The 14,894-nt window shown below is 46.6% G+C and overlaps 1 protein-coding gene and 1 long non-coding RNA gene across 9 annotated transcripts in view; one reads left to right on the forward strand and one right to left on the reverse strand.

The window, feature by feature from the left end:
• The window catches only part of LOC108383812 (uncharacterized), a 33,103-nt gene extending 18,753 nt beyond the window's left edge, over nucleotides 1-14,350 (reverse strand). The window contains exon 1 of one of the 2 annotated variants that reach the window (XR_005058039.2): nucleotides 14,152-14,290. This is a non-coding gene — a long non-coding RNA (uncharacterized lncRNA). Of the gene's footprint in view, nucleotides 1-14,151 lie in introns of both variants that reach the window. The other variant, XR_012131261.1, reaches the window with a different exon arrangement.
• Nucleotides 1,278-14,894, forward strand: part of ZNF217 (zinc finger protein 217) — a 35,120-nt gene continuing 21,503 nt past the window's right edge. Inside the window, exons 1-2 of one of the 7 annotated variants that reach the window (XM_037006308.2) lie at nucleotides 1,278-2,285; nucleotides 10,226-10,305. The gene's annotated coding sequence lies outside the window, so the exon portion shown is untranslated. The other 6 variants (XM_073236423.1, XM_037006314.2, XM_037006310.2 and 3 more) reach the window with 6 other exon arrangements.

Consider the following 14,894-nt stretch of genomic DNA (forward strand, 5'->3'; position numbering starts at 1 on the left):
ACCACTTTTAACATTTTTACATATACCTATAGATTCCCCTTTTCCTTACTAATAAAAAGACTTATAGTTTATTAAAAATTTGATTCCGCATCTTGATTTTTTCTTTTACTATTTTAAGTATTTCCCAATGGCATATTTTCAAAACTCTAATTTTGAGAGGGCTGTGTGCAAGAGTGGAGGAGAAACTTGGATGGTTAACTATTCCTTTATTTGTACGTTTCTACATAAATATGGAGAGTGAGTGTGTGTGTGTGTGTGTGTATTCTTCTCTCCCTTATAGTAAATCTTGTTGCCATGAATATCTTTGTTCATAACACCTTTTCCTTGATTAGGGCTACTTCCTTAGGATCGGAACCATAAGTGTTATTACTACACCCAGATGTATGAACATTTGTAAGGCCCTTGACTTGTCTCACTGAGTTGTTTACAAAAGGACTGTACCAATTTACACTTCCACTTACAAAGGATGAGAGAGCTCCTATTAAAATGTTTAAAGGCAGTGCTTTTCAGAGCTCTTATAAATCATGGGCTAAGGCTGGCTTATGTTTGTCATATGGTCACAGCCATCTCAAAATAAATAAATACACATTTTCTATAGCCATAAAAACATGGCATGCGCAGCCTGCCACACAACCACAAACTAACTTTGATTAAACGAGGAAACCGGTCTACTTGTTGAAAATGTGGTAATGAGATAGTTTCCACCCAGCCGGGAAGCCCAGTTCTGGAGGGGGAGGGGAGCCTGCCTTTCTCGTTTCTCTACCCATTCTGAAGAAGGTAGAAATGAACAGGTCAGCATTCTCTTCCTTTCCTTTACGATTTTTTTTTTTAAGCTGGGTGTTTTATTTGTTTCCATATGGCTGAGTTGATGGTGCAGAAATATGGTTGGAAACTAGCAGAAAACTTCTGGTGGCAGGCGTTTCCTGTAAACGCAGCTCCATAGCACTGGGTAACAGAGGATTAAGGCAGAGCCATTTTAGCTTCGAGTCCAAATACTACTTTGTTTCCTTGGGGACACGTTGTTCTTATTTGTTGATTTCAAGTAAAACTGCTTCAGAAGCAGTACTTCTGCTCAGAGTATTCTTATTTTCTTTGAAGAATAGAGCACATCAGTTATAAATCCTTGTAGAAAATTCAGTTGGTTTGGAGAAATTTATATGATAGATTTTTTTTTTTTGAGACAGGGAGAAAGAAAAACTATCTCATTACTGTCGTGTTTATGGGGGAGGAAAAAAAAAAAAAAAACGAACCGGATAAGAGAATACTTAGCAAGATAGTCCTCAAGAGCCCAGCATCTGAATCTTACTTTAAAACAAATTTTTTTTTTTAGGAAGTTGAGGAAAGATGATCCTAACAATCCGCATTTGCTTTTTTTTTTTTTCACTGTTTTCATCCCACTCAATGACGTTGAAGTAGTTCCTCAAAGCAAGTGGGAACAAAACATAATCTCTTGAAATATTTTAAGAGGACATGCAGGCTTGGTGTTTGTAAAAATATGTCAACAAGATGTGCTGATCACGTTTTTAAAAAAGTTGTTAAAGAAACAGAAGGGATTAGTGAAGTCCGAAAAGCAGGGCTGTTTTGGAACAGGGAGACATCCAGAGAGAATAATGACTAATGTCACTCTGGCTGACGTTTACTGGGGGATCACCATGCGCCAGTTTTCAGGTTTCATTGTCATTAGCTCATTTAACCCTCAGAAGCCCCCGATGCACCGGGAGACGTTATTATTTCCCTTTTACAGGTGAGGCAGGGCGCTTGAGCCATCGGGCTGAGGTCTCTCGGCAGCTGCGCGGTGGAGCCAGGATTTGGAGGCAGGCAGGCTCTGAGGACTGTGTTCTGTTTAGTTCCGGTTTCCGAGGCAAGCTGCTGTGTTAAGTGTTGGGAGCTGCTGAGCAGAAACCCCTCGGCTGAAAGTGAAGTGCCGTGGCGTGTTTCTGGATTAACTACACTCTGAACTCGAGGGCTGCTGCCTGACCTTTAGTCTAGACATATTTTTTGGTCACTCATCGCCTATCAGGGGTGTGGCTCTGACCTTATAATCCACTCTCTAGCATTTTCCCCAAATCCCAATATCCTGTTTGAGGGTGTGGCTTGCGAGGGCACACCTATAGCAAGGAGCCTTGGAACTCATCAATTTCACGTTCTTTTTGCCGCCTCTCGCCTGGCTGTCTCCTTCGGAGGCCTCTCACGTCTTGCTTGACTTCCAGTGTGGAGAAGATGCTCAAGGAACACTGAAAAGCAGGTGGTCGCTCCCAGGGGCCGTGAGGACCACCCAGATCCAGGTACCTGTCAGAGAATTCCACTGGCTTTCTCTAATTGGGTGGTCTCGCTGGTGATTGAGGGCTACTCAGGATTTGGAGTGGACAAATCTGGGTCCAAATCTGAAGTCTCCCTCGCCTGCTATTAAACACACTCACTTCTCTTTTTCTAACCCATCAATAAGTACCTGGCTGGGCCCTGCAGTGGTGAAGAACTGGCCTGGTTTTGAATGCTGGTGAGCTTCTGTGGCGATGGGCAATGGTCTCTGTAATAATAGTGTGTCTTAATTGAGTACTGTGTGCCAAATTCTCCCCAAAGCATGTTATAAGTGAGGACTTATTTATTCCTCCCCAGTATACTTGCCAGTGAATACTCTTACCTCCATTTGCAAAATAGGGGAAACAGAGGCAAAGAGCTCAACAGAGGTGGCAGATGTGACACAGCCATGTAGCTCAGAGTCTTCGTGGGAACCCAGAAAGCCAGTTCCAGGGCCTCAGTCCTTTACCCTCTACTCCTGTCACCACTTAGAGGTGCATCTTTCTAATTCAGGCACTGGGGGTCCTGGCTGCCTGGGTTCCTAGAAATGGCGCATAGAATGTACTTGGCGTCTAAGTACTTAATCAGTGATGGCTATTATTATTCCCTATTCTCTTAAAGGCAAGGTTAACCACTTTGGACAAAAAAGAATGGCATGAGTCAGCATGGGTTTTGGAATTAGTTTGTGTAGAATTCCACTTTATTCTTGTTGTAGAACCTCAGGTGAGTTAGAGAATTCGTAAGTCTGATGGCTACAGTTTCCTCTTCTGCCAAATGGATTTCAGAGTACAGGTTCGCAGAAGGATGAAATAACGCCACGATTGGATAACTCAGCTGTGGCGCTAAGACTCTGGCACCAGGTGGGGCTCAATAAGTTGTTTTATTTTTCCTCTGTTGTTATCCTTTTTCTCATCTCTTCTTACTGTTACTATCATCACTGTTGTAAAAGTAACCTGAACATAATGGACGCACTTAAATATCTGAGTGATTTCAGCAAAGGAGACTCTACATTTTGGTTTTATCAGTCAGCTTAATAAGCCCCTTGATACAATTCCTCTGGTCACACCACTGAGTGGCTCTCAGGTTCATTCAAAATAAAATCCAGTCTTTATAATGCCTAAAAGGCCCCACGTAATCACTATGCACCTCCTCCATTCTGATTTTCTCACTTGTCTCCTCTCATTGCTCCAAGCCCGCCACAATGGCTTCCTGGCAGTTCCTTAAGACACTGGGCACACTGCACCAAGGTCTCTGCATGTCAGTCCTTTAACCTGGAATGCGCTTTACCCAGAACTCCACATGGCTCCCACTGTAGGACCTTTACTCAGATGTCTCTACCTGTGAAGTGTTCCCCAACTAGCCTATTTAATACCACCCCATTGCCCCACTCCATTTTCTGGCCTCTATGCCTTATTTTTCTCCATAGCACTTACCATCTAATACTGCATAATTTAAGCATTAACTTCTTGAAGATGCGCATTTTTTAAAAAATTTTTTAATTAAAAAATTTTTTTTAAATTTTGGTATCATTTATCTACAATTACATGAAGGAGGATAGGCATTTTGACTGGTTTACTTTCTTGTTGCATTCCCAGCACCTAGAACAGTGCCTGGTACATAGAACATGCTTAATAAAATTTGTTGGGTGAAAGAGTGAATGAATGAGTAAAAGAACCAGAGAGGGTATTTATTTAGTTAAACAGAACAGCGAAATAGTGCAGACACTTTTTACAGGTGGCTGCTGTGCCCTGACATGGAGGAAACTGACCTTCCCTTTGGGGAGCCTATCAGGTGGACAAACCCACATGACTAGGCTTAAGCCAGCATATGTCATAAAGAGAGTGACTTAACAAAGAGACAGTGGTGGCATTTGGAGTGGACCTAGGGGCTGGCCAGAATGGCTCCAGGTTGATTTCCCACATACATGGCATGTGGATTTGGGGAGATTCAAAGTGGACGTGGGACAGGCAGTGGGCACAGCAATGAGATGGGTAAGTAGAGAATAGATGATCAAATATTGATCCAAAAGCAGAATATGGAAATACTAAACATTTTATTTTCATTTTTTATTTCTCATGGTATTTAACGCAGCTTGGAATTCTGTAAAAACAATGAACATATTAGCTGCCACCAAACTGTCCTGGATCCTTGCCCACATTTGAGAACTAACCAACTTTTATTCATATATTAACTGATTGATATATAATTGATATATTAGTTTCAGATGTATAGCATAATGATTGAATATTTGTATATATTGCAAAATCATATATATTTCTATGGTCTGTATAAATGTTGTATATGATACATCTATATTATATACACATACAATTTTGAAATTTCCTTTAAGGAAATTTTTAAAGGAATTTTTAAAGAAAATTTCTCTAGAGAAATTTTATTTCCTTTAGAGACTATATAATTGTCCATGCATTTTTAAACAAAAATGGCCTGTTTTTTTTTGTGGCTTTCTTTCTTTTTTACCCTACAAGGCCTTGGTGATCTAGCATATGAGTACATGTGGTACTACATTTTTTTCAGTGGCTATCTATATTCTTAAATTTGGATATACCACAGTTCATGTGGCCATTTTCCTTTTGATGAATATGTAGTTTGTTTCTAATTTTTCACGGTTATAAACAATGCTGCTAAGAACATCCTTGTACAGGTTTCTTGGTGCACCTGAGTGCTTATTTCTCTAGAGTAGGTGCTATAATTATGCTTATTTATTTTGTTGTGCTTTCATTTGTTTACTATTTCTCCTATTAACTATTAACATATAAGCTCCACAAGGGCAGGAATTCAAATTGTTTTGTACCTCACTCTTTAATTATGACCCAGCTAAGTGCCTGGGACAAAGGAGTGGTCAGTAAATATTTATGGAATGAATTTGGCTAAAAGGTTGGCTGGGGCCCTGGTGTAGTTCTGCATCTTAAAAGATGGAACTATGACTTATTTTGGTAAAATTGGAGATTTTTGCACAGGGCAGTAGCAGGATGGTTATTTGAGGGTTTGTGGAAAAAGTGTTCTGGGCTAGGAAGAAGAGAGATGAAGGAGGACCTGTTACGAGATTATTACAAAGATCAGAAGGAAACAAGAAACAAGGATGGTGGGAATAGACGGGAAAGGGTGAACCTGAGAGATTTTTGGGATGATAGGATCTGCAAGATTTACTAATTTACACTGATTAGCTTTGAGGAGCAATGTAAAGAAAGACATGGAAGATTGAGACCCATTCTAGGACGATTTCATTTTACAAATATTTGTTGACTCCCAGCTCTGTGCAGAAAGCACTGTGCTAACTGCTGTTGGAATATAAATTTGCACGACCCTTTCTCCTACCTTCAAGGGCACTTTGCAGGCTTGGGGAAGACAGCCATGTCCACAGGTACACCAAGAACGCAAGGGAGTGCCTGAGGTGGGAGGGGACTGGCCCTGGGGCAACCAAGTGAGATATTGCTGTCCCAGAATGGGGGGAGGGGAGGAATGTTGGGTGAGGAGGTTTCAACCTTGTCCCAGAGCCACATGTGGCTGACCAGAGAACATTCAGGAAATAGGGTATCCAGAAACGTGCATCAGTGTAGATTTTTACAAGTGAGAAAATTTAGGTTGGTGACAGAGCTGGGGTTTGACGCTGGGGTCAGATGGCCCGTTGGCCTCAGTGTTGACCTCAGGCAGGCTACCTAACCATGCTGAGCCTCAGTTTCCTCTTTTTAAAGAAAAGGCACTAGTAACTAATGCTGAGTGGAGACTGATAAGATTACAGCCAGTCCACTGCCAGGTGCGCTTACTGGGGACAGCTCTGAGTATGGCCAGACCTGCAGCCCAAGGAGAGGACAAAAAAGGACTGAAGCTTCTTAAAGTTGGCCGTGTCCTCTTTGCTAACCAGGAGCTCTTCCAGGAGATAACCTCTTGTTCAGGTTTACTGCCACCTCCTTGCAGTGGCATCCCAGTGTTCTTGGAACAAGACCCCAAATCCTGCTAGCCATGTTGTTAGGAATTTTTCTTTTTCTTTTGTTATACATAAGGAGTTTTAGACAGGGCCCTGATGTAATTAGATTTGACTTCTGAAAAGATCCATGTGGCTTTTGAAAAGTTCAGTGTGACAGAGATGGGCTTGTCTGCATTTCTGCTGGAATGGTAGCTCTGGAAACAGAGTTTTCTTGTAGTTGTATCCCTGGCATGTGGAAAAAATGCCAGGCACAGAACATAGTATAGGTGGGCATCCTGTTGGTTGAATGAATATTTAATCTTTCTGCATTTAAAGCAAGACTAAATGTATTACTATTACAGTTTCAGTGGGTTACTAGGAGAATGTAATGAGATAGTGGATGTATAAAGTTCCTGGCACCCAGTGTCCATTTACTCTTTTTTTTCCTCCAGTATTTAATGAGCATCTACAAAGTGCTAGGCATGGTTCAAGGGCCTAGGGATATACCTGTAAGGTGTGGGGATGAGGCTTGGCCAGTGTCTGCCCAGGACAGAGAGTGGTGGGGCCTGGGGGCAGGGGACAGGAGCTGAGGTTGGAGACCTGGGTCAGGGACGGTCTGTGGACTAGGACAAAGGCTGTAGATGTAGATGCTGGATTTAGGCTCTCAGCACTGCTGCCCATTACCAGTGGGCCTTAGGAGAGCTGCTTCATCCCTCTGTGCCCAGGCTCTTCCTTAAAAACAGAGAAAAATGTAAGCTCTACCTCACAGGGTCCTTAGGAGGACTGAGAGCTACAGAGTGAGAATCACACACTGGGGACTCAAAAAATGCTCCTGCTTATCAGCCAGCCTCTCAGCCTGCAGGCCCTGCTTTGGGCTTAGGATGTGTTTGAACTGTCTGTGCTCTCGTCCAGCCAATGCATCCCAAGGCACAGAAAGGCGGGAGGCAAGTCTGGGTGTGAGTGTGGCAAGTCCCTGCCCTCAGTCTGATTCAAACCAAACGTAAAACGAATGTAAGATTTGTCCCATCCAAAAGGGACAGAGGGAAGGAAAAGTTGCAAAGTGAGGCCAAGGACTCTGAACGTTCTTCCCGGCAAAGGCAGAGCCTCTCGGGTTTCAGGTCTAGTGTAAATGTCACCCCAGGGCTGGGAGAGAGCACCAGGTGTGCTGCAGATGAGCCCTTCACAGAAGCAGTGCCCTTTGTGCAGTCAATGATACTCAGTATCCAGGATCAGAGACGTCATAAACACCTTTTGCTGTTGTACAACACAGAGCGTCCCCTGTAATGTGACACAGGGCCACGCAACCATCCAATGGGGCAGGCCGAGTAGAGGTTACAGACAAGGAAACTGAGTGGGGGTGGAGTTGAAATACCATCGTTTGACTTCTGCTACATTTTGGCTTGAATGGGTGGATGGAAGATGATTCCATTTACTGAGATGGACTAGCTATGATTCCAGTGACTGGCCTGAAGACCCAAATTTCAGTTTCCTTCCACTGGAACTCACTGGGGCTGAGGCATGTATGTTACTATTCATTTCTATATGTATTTGTTTTGGACCCACTCATTGATCACTGCTGCAGGCATACGTCATGCTAAGACTTGGAGATGCATCTGAGAACAAGACACAGTGTCAACTATTTTTATGGACTGATAGTGGCAGGAGGACAGGTGGGAATGAATAATTACTGTAATGTCTAAGAGTATAGCTGCCTGGGTCTGAGTTTTCGGGGTACCTGGCAGGAACCTGGGGGTACACGATCCAGTGTCAGAGGCCAACCCACCTCTCTACCCACTCTTCCTTTTCTATCTCCATGTATTTCCCCAAGAGTTTCATCTAATTCCATGATATTGACTATCCACTGGTGGAGGATTGAAGGTCTGAAAGTGAAATCTGGAATTTCATTACTGGACATCTAAATGGAGATGGGAGCAGGCAGCTGGAAATATGTTTGGGAATTGAGGAGAGAGGTCTGGGTGGGAAATAAATAAATGGAGGAGCCCTCAGCATGCAGATGGTATTTTGAGCCTTTGGACTGGATGAAATCACCGATGGAATGAATGAGAAAGGAGACAAGGTGCCAGCTTTGGGTCCTGGGGCACTTCAACACCTGGAGGTCAGGGAAAGGAGAAAGACCCAGTGGAGGGGACTGAGGAGGCACAGCCGAGGGATGACGGGAGAATGTGGGGCCCCCGGGAAAAAGTGCTCTAAGGAAGAGGAAGGGACCCACTCTATCAAGTGCTGTAGATGGGGCAAATAAACGGACGATGGGGATTTGAGGACACCTACCCAAACCAGTCCAAAGCCAGCCCTTGTCACTGTCCTCACAAGGTCCCGCCTTATTCCCTAGCTCGCCTACCTCACTCGCTGGGCCGCACTTTCTGGCCTCAAACCACCTCCCTTCTGCGCTGCACCTCATTCTGTGCCCCATTTCAATGTGCCTTGGCACCTGACTTCCTGGGGGGGGTCTCTGCTCCTCAGGGGGCCCCAATCTAAAACAGCAGGCATCTTCTCCTCTCCAGTGATCTGTGCGGCCAATGGAACGATCCGTATGTTGTCTGTCTCCTCGAGAAGATGAGCTCTAAAGGGGCAAGGCCTGGGCTGTTTTCACTGTAAGCCCTCTCCCCCAAACACAGCCCAGTGCCAAGCCCCCCGGAACTCTGCCCTTACAGCTCTGCGGTGTGTCTCACTGAATTCTCCAGAAAGTCTTACGTAAACATAAGTGTTTGTTTACATAAATATTTTTTTCTCGCCTTATTGAGATATAACTGACATACAACACTGTGTAACTTTAAGGTGGACAGCACAATGATCTGATATATGTACATATACGGCAAATGATTAGCACCGTATGTTTAGTTCACATCCAGCACCCACATAGTCACAATTATTTTCCTTGTGAGAACCTTTAACTTCTTTCCTCTTCCTCCCTGTCTCCCTCTTCCTCCTCTTCATCATCATTTTGGTGGAGAGATTCAACAATATTCTAGGATTAATTCAGCTTTCACGAGGTGGGACTGTTGAAGGACTGGGAAGAGAGGGTTAGGCAAAGGGAATCCTAAATCTGAAGGCCCTGGGCAGGAGAAAAAGGCCTAATGGCTGAAGCTTAGGACCCCAGGTGGTGAAGGGTTTGCCAAGATAGAGGCAGGACTGTTAGGCAGGGGCCAGACCCGCAGGGCCAGTGAGGGGAGCCCTGGAGTGCCTTCTTTCCTGAGGCCAGAGGAAGCCACTAAGCAGGGAGATGACACAATCTGGTTTACACAGTAAAAGATCTCCTGGGCTATGGATAGAGAATGTATTATGGCAGATTTCAAAATTTCAAACTTCAAACTAAAAAGGAGGAAGCTGGGAGAAGCCTGAGCACTCGGTATATTTGGAGGAGAGAGGTCTGGTGCTGCACACTAGGTTTGTGTTAGAGGTGAGGATAAGAGGATATATACTATGAGAGAAATTACAGGGCTTGCTGATGGATTAAATGTATATGTGCGGGTGGAGATGAAATACCATAGTTTGACTTCTGCTACGTTTTGGCCTGCATGGGTGGATGGAAGATGGTTCCATTTACTGAGATAATGATGGGAATCGGATTTCAATAAATGTTGGTTAACTTCATCTTCCATTGCCTTCTCTCATCCCAGAGCTCCCCATTTGGAGTATCAGGCGAGAGCACGCTGCTTTAAAGAGGTGCTCTGCGCGTTTTGGGACCCATGTGATTTTTAAGGAGAGTTTACATTTACACTTTGAGCGAAGTCAACCTTGGAAAACCGTCCAGAACATTAGAGGGAGACAAAAGTTGCTCTGGCAAAGGAGGGGAGGGCACTCATCAAACCTGACCACGGGACAAATAGAGTTGAAAACGAACCACGTTCTTCGCACGTTATTGAGATTGATTAATTTAATCAGGTTGGGATTATCTAAACGTCTATTTAAGTAGAGCCTTATTCGTGGCCCCTCCCATTTTGGTTTGCTTGTAAAAAACAGCAATCACTTCTCTTCCAGTATTGTTGCGAGCCAGGTGGACTGGCAAACTCGGAGAGAGAGCGTCTCCGGGTTGTACGCACCGCCTCCGCTTCTGAAAGGTAATTTCTGCTATTTATTGTTTATTCATATTATTGTGATGTTTTATAGAGGGTTTAACAGTTTGAAATGACTTGAGTGGGATGGGGAAACTTAATAGAAAAGAGCGGAGTGCGCGTTCCCTGGAGCTGTTGGTGATCCCTACTTAATTTAGTGCATTCAGTCGTGTTAAAGGGCTGTCCCCGTTTCCTTCTCAAATGTCCTTTGTAGTCTGCAAAAGCTGGCAGGTTTACCTAACTTCTTCATTTTCTTTTCCTGCTAACTCCTCACTGCAGTTTTTCAGGTTTTCCTGCTCTGAACACTGAATTCTTTGAAGTTGAGTATCTATGTTGGCTGCATTTCAGCCCCATGGATTTACATACAGTTTCCAAATTGTTTTTCTGTAATAGTTCCATAGTAAAATAAATACTTGTGAAATAAGAAGATCATACTGCATTCTGATCTTCTAATTAAGGCTAAGTCTCAAAAGATGATTCCAATAAATGTTAAATATAGCAAATTAGTAGCATTTTTTTGTTGTTAGATCTGAGAACGCGATGGCAGACAGGATCTGGAGAGAAAACCAGAAGTTAGCTGAAAGAAGAGGTCTCATATCACTAGGGCAAAATCAGAGATAATGGTGCGATTTTATAGGTGTACACTGGGAAATAGATCTTAAGGAGGCCTGGTCTGGTTTGGATAATTGTGAAAAATGAGGTGTAGCTGATGTTTGTCGCATTAAACAGAGGTGAAGTGGGGCTTTCTTCGCTCTTTCCCTGGTAACATGTGCTGGGCATCAGCTCACATTTGGAAGGACGTTTCTGCTTCTATTCTTTGTTTGTGTTGTCTGCCTCTGCAGCACCTGTCTCCTTCAGAGATAGCCTGGCTGGGGGTTGGGGGGAGGACGGCACAACGGGAATACGTGTGGGTGGAGCTAAGGACACGAAGACCAACGTTCGATTTTCAGTTTTCATTTCAAGAGAATAATAGTTCTTAGATTTTATTACAAAACCAAATATTCCTAGTGTTATCCTGCTACTTTTGGAGTTTCCACTTTTAATTAACTGGACGCACTTTCCAAATAAACCTCAAGTCTCCACATTCTAAGGGCAGAATGTGACTCACAGACGCCCTTAGAGCGTATTCAGATCACTCTAAGTCCATCTGAGAACACCGTATACGTGTTTGCAACCCAGCACTCAGCCACTGGCAGAATTTTGCAATGATTTCCCAGTTTTGTTGGCACATCTCCAGGAATAAGGTTCTTTGTAATTCTTTGCTCAAACATAAGGATCACATGTAAAACTCTTAGCAGACAGATCAGTTAGTACAATTACCTTTCAATTTTAATAGTTATAACACTGTAAGGGTTTTTTTTGGGGAGGGGGCGAGAAGAGAGTGACTAACAAACCATATGATGCTTTTATCCTAACAAAGTAGCAGCTTTGTGAGGGCACAGAGAAAAGCACAACCGTTTCTGCTCAGAAAATAATTCGGTAGCAACAAGGTCTGAGAGCCAGGACACTCATTGTTCTTAGTGAAACGATTATTTGTCAAAACATTGGATTGTTTCCCTGTTACTCCTGAAAAGTTTGGACTTCTCTTTCTGCTCAATTTTGACGCTAGGATTTTTAACTATCAGTGCTATTGTGTTTACAGCATTCAAGGTTTCAGAGTTCAAAGGTTATCCATTAACATGTAGAGTGAGGCTACACTTATGTTAAGATAACCTGGTTCCACTTGCTCTGAGTTTCTTTGTTTTGTTGCAGCGCTTCAAGTCATTTGTTTTTATAAGTTAAATGAAGTTTCTTGTTTATGAAGAACATGTCTGTATTTTAAGATGTGACTATAAGGCTTTGAGAAATGGTTTGAAGGAAGGAACCCTGAGAATAGGAACCCTGGTAGTAGAAGTGATCAATATCAGTGTACTAGAGTGGAAGAAAGAGTTCTGGTCTAAGAATTTACATCTGGCACTGCTAATTAATTAAGTGTGAGTAAGTAATTGGTTCACTTCCTTTTAAGAAAAGACCAGCCAGACCATATGTAGGGTTAGTAGTTATGTGTAGAATGACAGCAAAATATCACACTTGGCAAGTTCTTCCCCTTTGCTAGGAAGCTGTCTCTCAGATTCCATTTCCTATTTATTAAGGACTTCATTGCTCACCAGCGGGGCATTTGGGTAGTGCTTCCTCCTCCTCCCCTCCGATTTATTAAATGTACACTTTCAAGTGCCTTCCTTAATATGTTTAAAATTTTTCCATTTTGGGTACACTTGAATTCGTTTGCTTCTTGGGGCAGACAGAAAACTTGCTGGGTGTGATTGTTGCTTCTATGGTTCCTCCGTGGGGCGTCCTGAAAATGGGGGATTTATCACTCGCCTTCGGAATCATACCTTTCCTTTTTTTGTGAGCAAGAAAAAGAACAGTTGGGAAACCTTTAAAACGAGTTGGGCATGGGGAGGAGGGGGCAAGTTGTTGTTTTTTTTGTCGCCAGTTTAAGCAAGGTTTTAACCCCGTGTATTTCTGTCCATCAAAGCCAAGTGGATTCTTGGAGCCCAGGCCAAGTTCAGAAATCTCAAGTTATTATAATAGCAGCGCAAGGCCAGCCCTTTCAGGAAAACAATTAAAGGAAAGATTTCTAAGGATACTAATTAAGAACATTTTAATCATCTTATCTCACCGACCTTCCTCATACTGGAAGAGAATTTGAAAAAGTGTCGTTTGCGCACGGGTGCCCTCTAACCCGCACGAACGGCTGCAAGGCTTTTTGTTTGTAGGTAATTCTCGGTGACCCAGGAGTTCGGGCTACCAGCCCCTCCCCTCGCCTGGGCACACCTTGCGGTGGGGGGAGGAGGCGGCGAGGCCGCGTCCTGGGCCTGCGCCTGCGCGCTGCGTTCGCGGCCCCCTCCCCGCGTACCTGTCACTGCAACGGCCGGGCGCGCGCCACGTCTAACCGGCGGGCGGGAGGCGGGGACGACGAAAGGCGCGTGCGTGCGCGAGAATCGAGGAACAAGAATGGGAGTGCGCGCGCTCGTGTGCTCGCTCGCGCCCCGGAGGCGGAGCCAATGGCGGTGGGCGGAGCGGGGGCGCGCCTGCGCGGATCACGTGAGCGCGGGCGTGGCCTAAGGGGCGTGGCCTTACGGCCGGTGAAGGCAGGGGGCGGGGCGTCGCCAAGCGACGGAGCCGAGGGAGGGCGCAACAGCTGCTCCCTGAGCACTTTCTGACCGAACAGTCCCCCAGCGCCGGACGCGCTGCGCCCCGGCGGCTCTAGGGACCCCCCCTCCGCGCCTGCACTGTCCCGGCGCGGACGAGTAGGGGGCGCCCGCGCCTTTGCCCCCATGCGCACTCCCACCCCGCTCACCTTAGCCCCGCACCCGAGGTGAGCCCGGCCCCTAAATCCTCCGGGCGGGGTGGGGGTGGGGGGCGCTCCCTCTGGGGGGCTTCCAGGCGCGGGACTCCGGGGAGCCCTGGGAGATAGCCTGGCCTCTCGCCTAGTGGCCCCCATCTCTTCTGGGGGGCCAGTGCGGGCGCGGAATCCGGGAGGTGTCCGCACAAAAGGCCGAGAGAAACTCCCCGCCGCCTCCCCTCCCCGCCCCCTCCCCTGCTCGCCGGCGCCCTCCTCATTCAAACCTCGGCTCGCTCGGGTGGTGTCGGTTCAGCCCGGCCGCGGCCGAGAGGGGATGGCCGAGCAGCCGGAGCCGCAGGTAAAAGGGGCGCGCCCCCCGCCCTGCGGGGCCTGGGGCTCCGCGCTGCCTCCGGCCCCCAAGCCCGCGCCCGAGTCTCCGCGCTCCTTGCCGCGCCCCCGCCCCCTCCCCAGCGCTGCAGAGCGTCCCGCCGGCGGGGGGCGCCTGGCCAGCCCCCGGTGCGTACCGTGTCTATCACACTCATTCTGGCGACAGTCGAGGTGGCCGGGCAGGGAGTCCCCTCCTCTGGGTGGGGGGCGCGGGGTTGGCCGGAGGGCGCCGGGCTGTGTGCGTGGGCGGGTTGCGGGGGGCGGGGGGGGAGCTGTTCCGGAAAAGTTGGGAGGCTCGGCCCGGCAGGTCGTCCCGCTCGCCTGCCTGGCCGCAGGGGGCGAGCGAGGGGGCGGGGGGCCGCGCGGGTACCCTGCGACGGCCTGGGAGGGGCCGGGGCGAGTGGGGAGCAGCCAAAACAATGCGTCCTAACTGGCGTTCCCATCGGACAATGGCCGGGACCGTCAACCCGGAGGGCGCGTCTACAGGGGCCGGGGGAGGGGCGCAGCCTCGCCGTGGTCCCCGCCGCCCCCGGGACGCCCCAAATCCATCCTCGAGGCGCAGGCTGTACCCATCCGAGCAGGCGGTGCAGGGGCTCCATTTCCGGGATGTGTGTGATAAGGTGGTGGCTTTTTTTCTCCCCTGTAATCTTAGAGATGTTTGAAAAACTTTTAGAATAGCCCTTAAACGATTGAAGGGTATATTTCTAAGTCAGTTCTCACGGCAGACCCAAAGCCAGCTGGAAGGCGGACTAGGAACTCGAAAGGGCAGGAGGGATTGAAACGTTAGCTTGAAAGTGTTTCTTTTTTTTAAAAGGGAAGTTTCTGCCAGGAGGCGCTGAGTGGCGAAACCGCGCGGTTTCGGATGTAGAGCCCACTTCAC

This window comes from Manis javanica, chromosome 5 (assembly GCF_040802235.1).
Source record: "Manis javanica isolate MJ-LG chromosome 5, MJ_LKY, whole genome shotgun sequence".
NCBI lineage: Eukaryota > Metazoa > Chordata > Mammalia > Pholidota > Manidae > Manis > Manis javanica.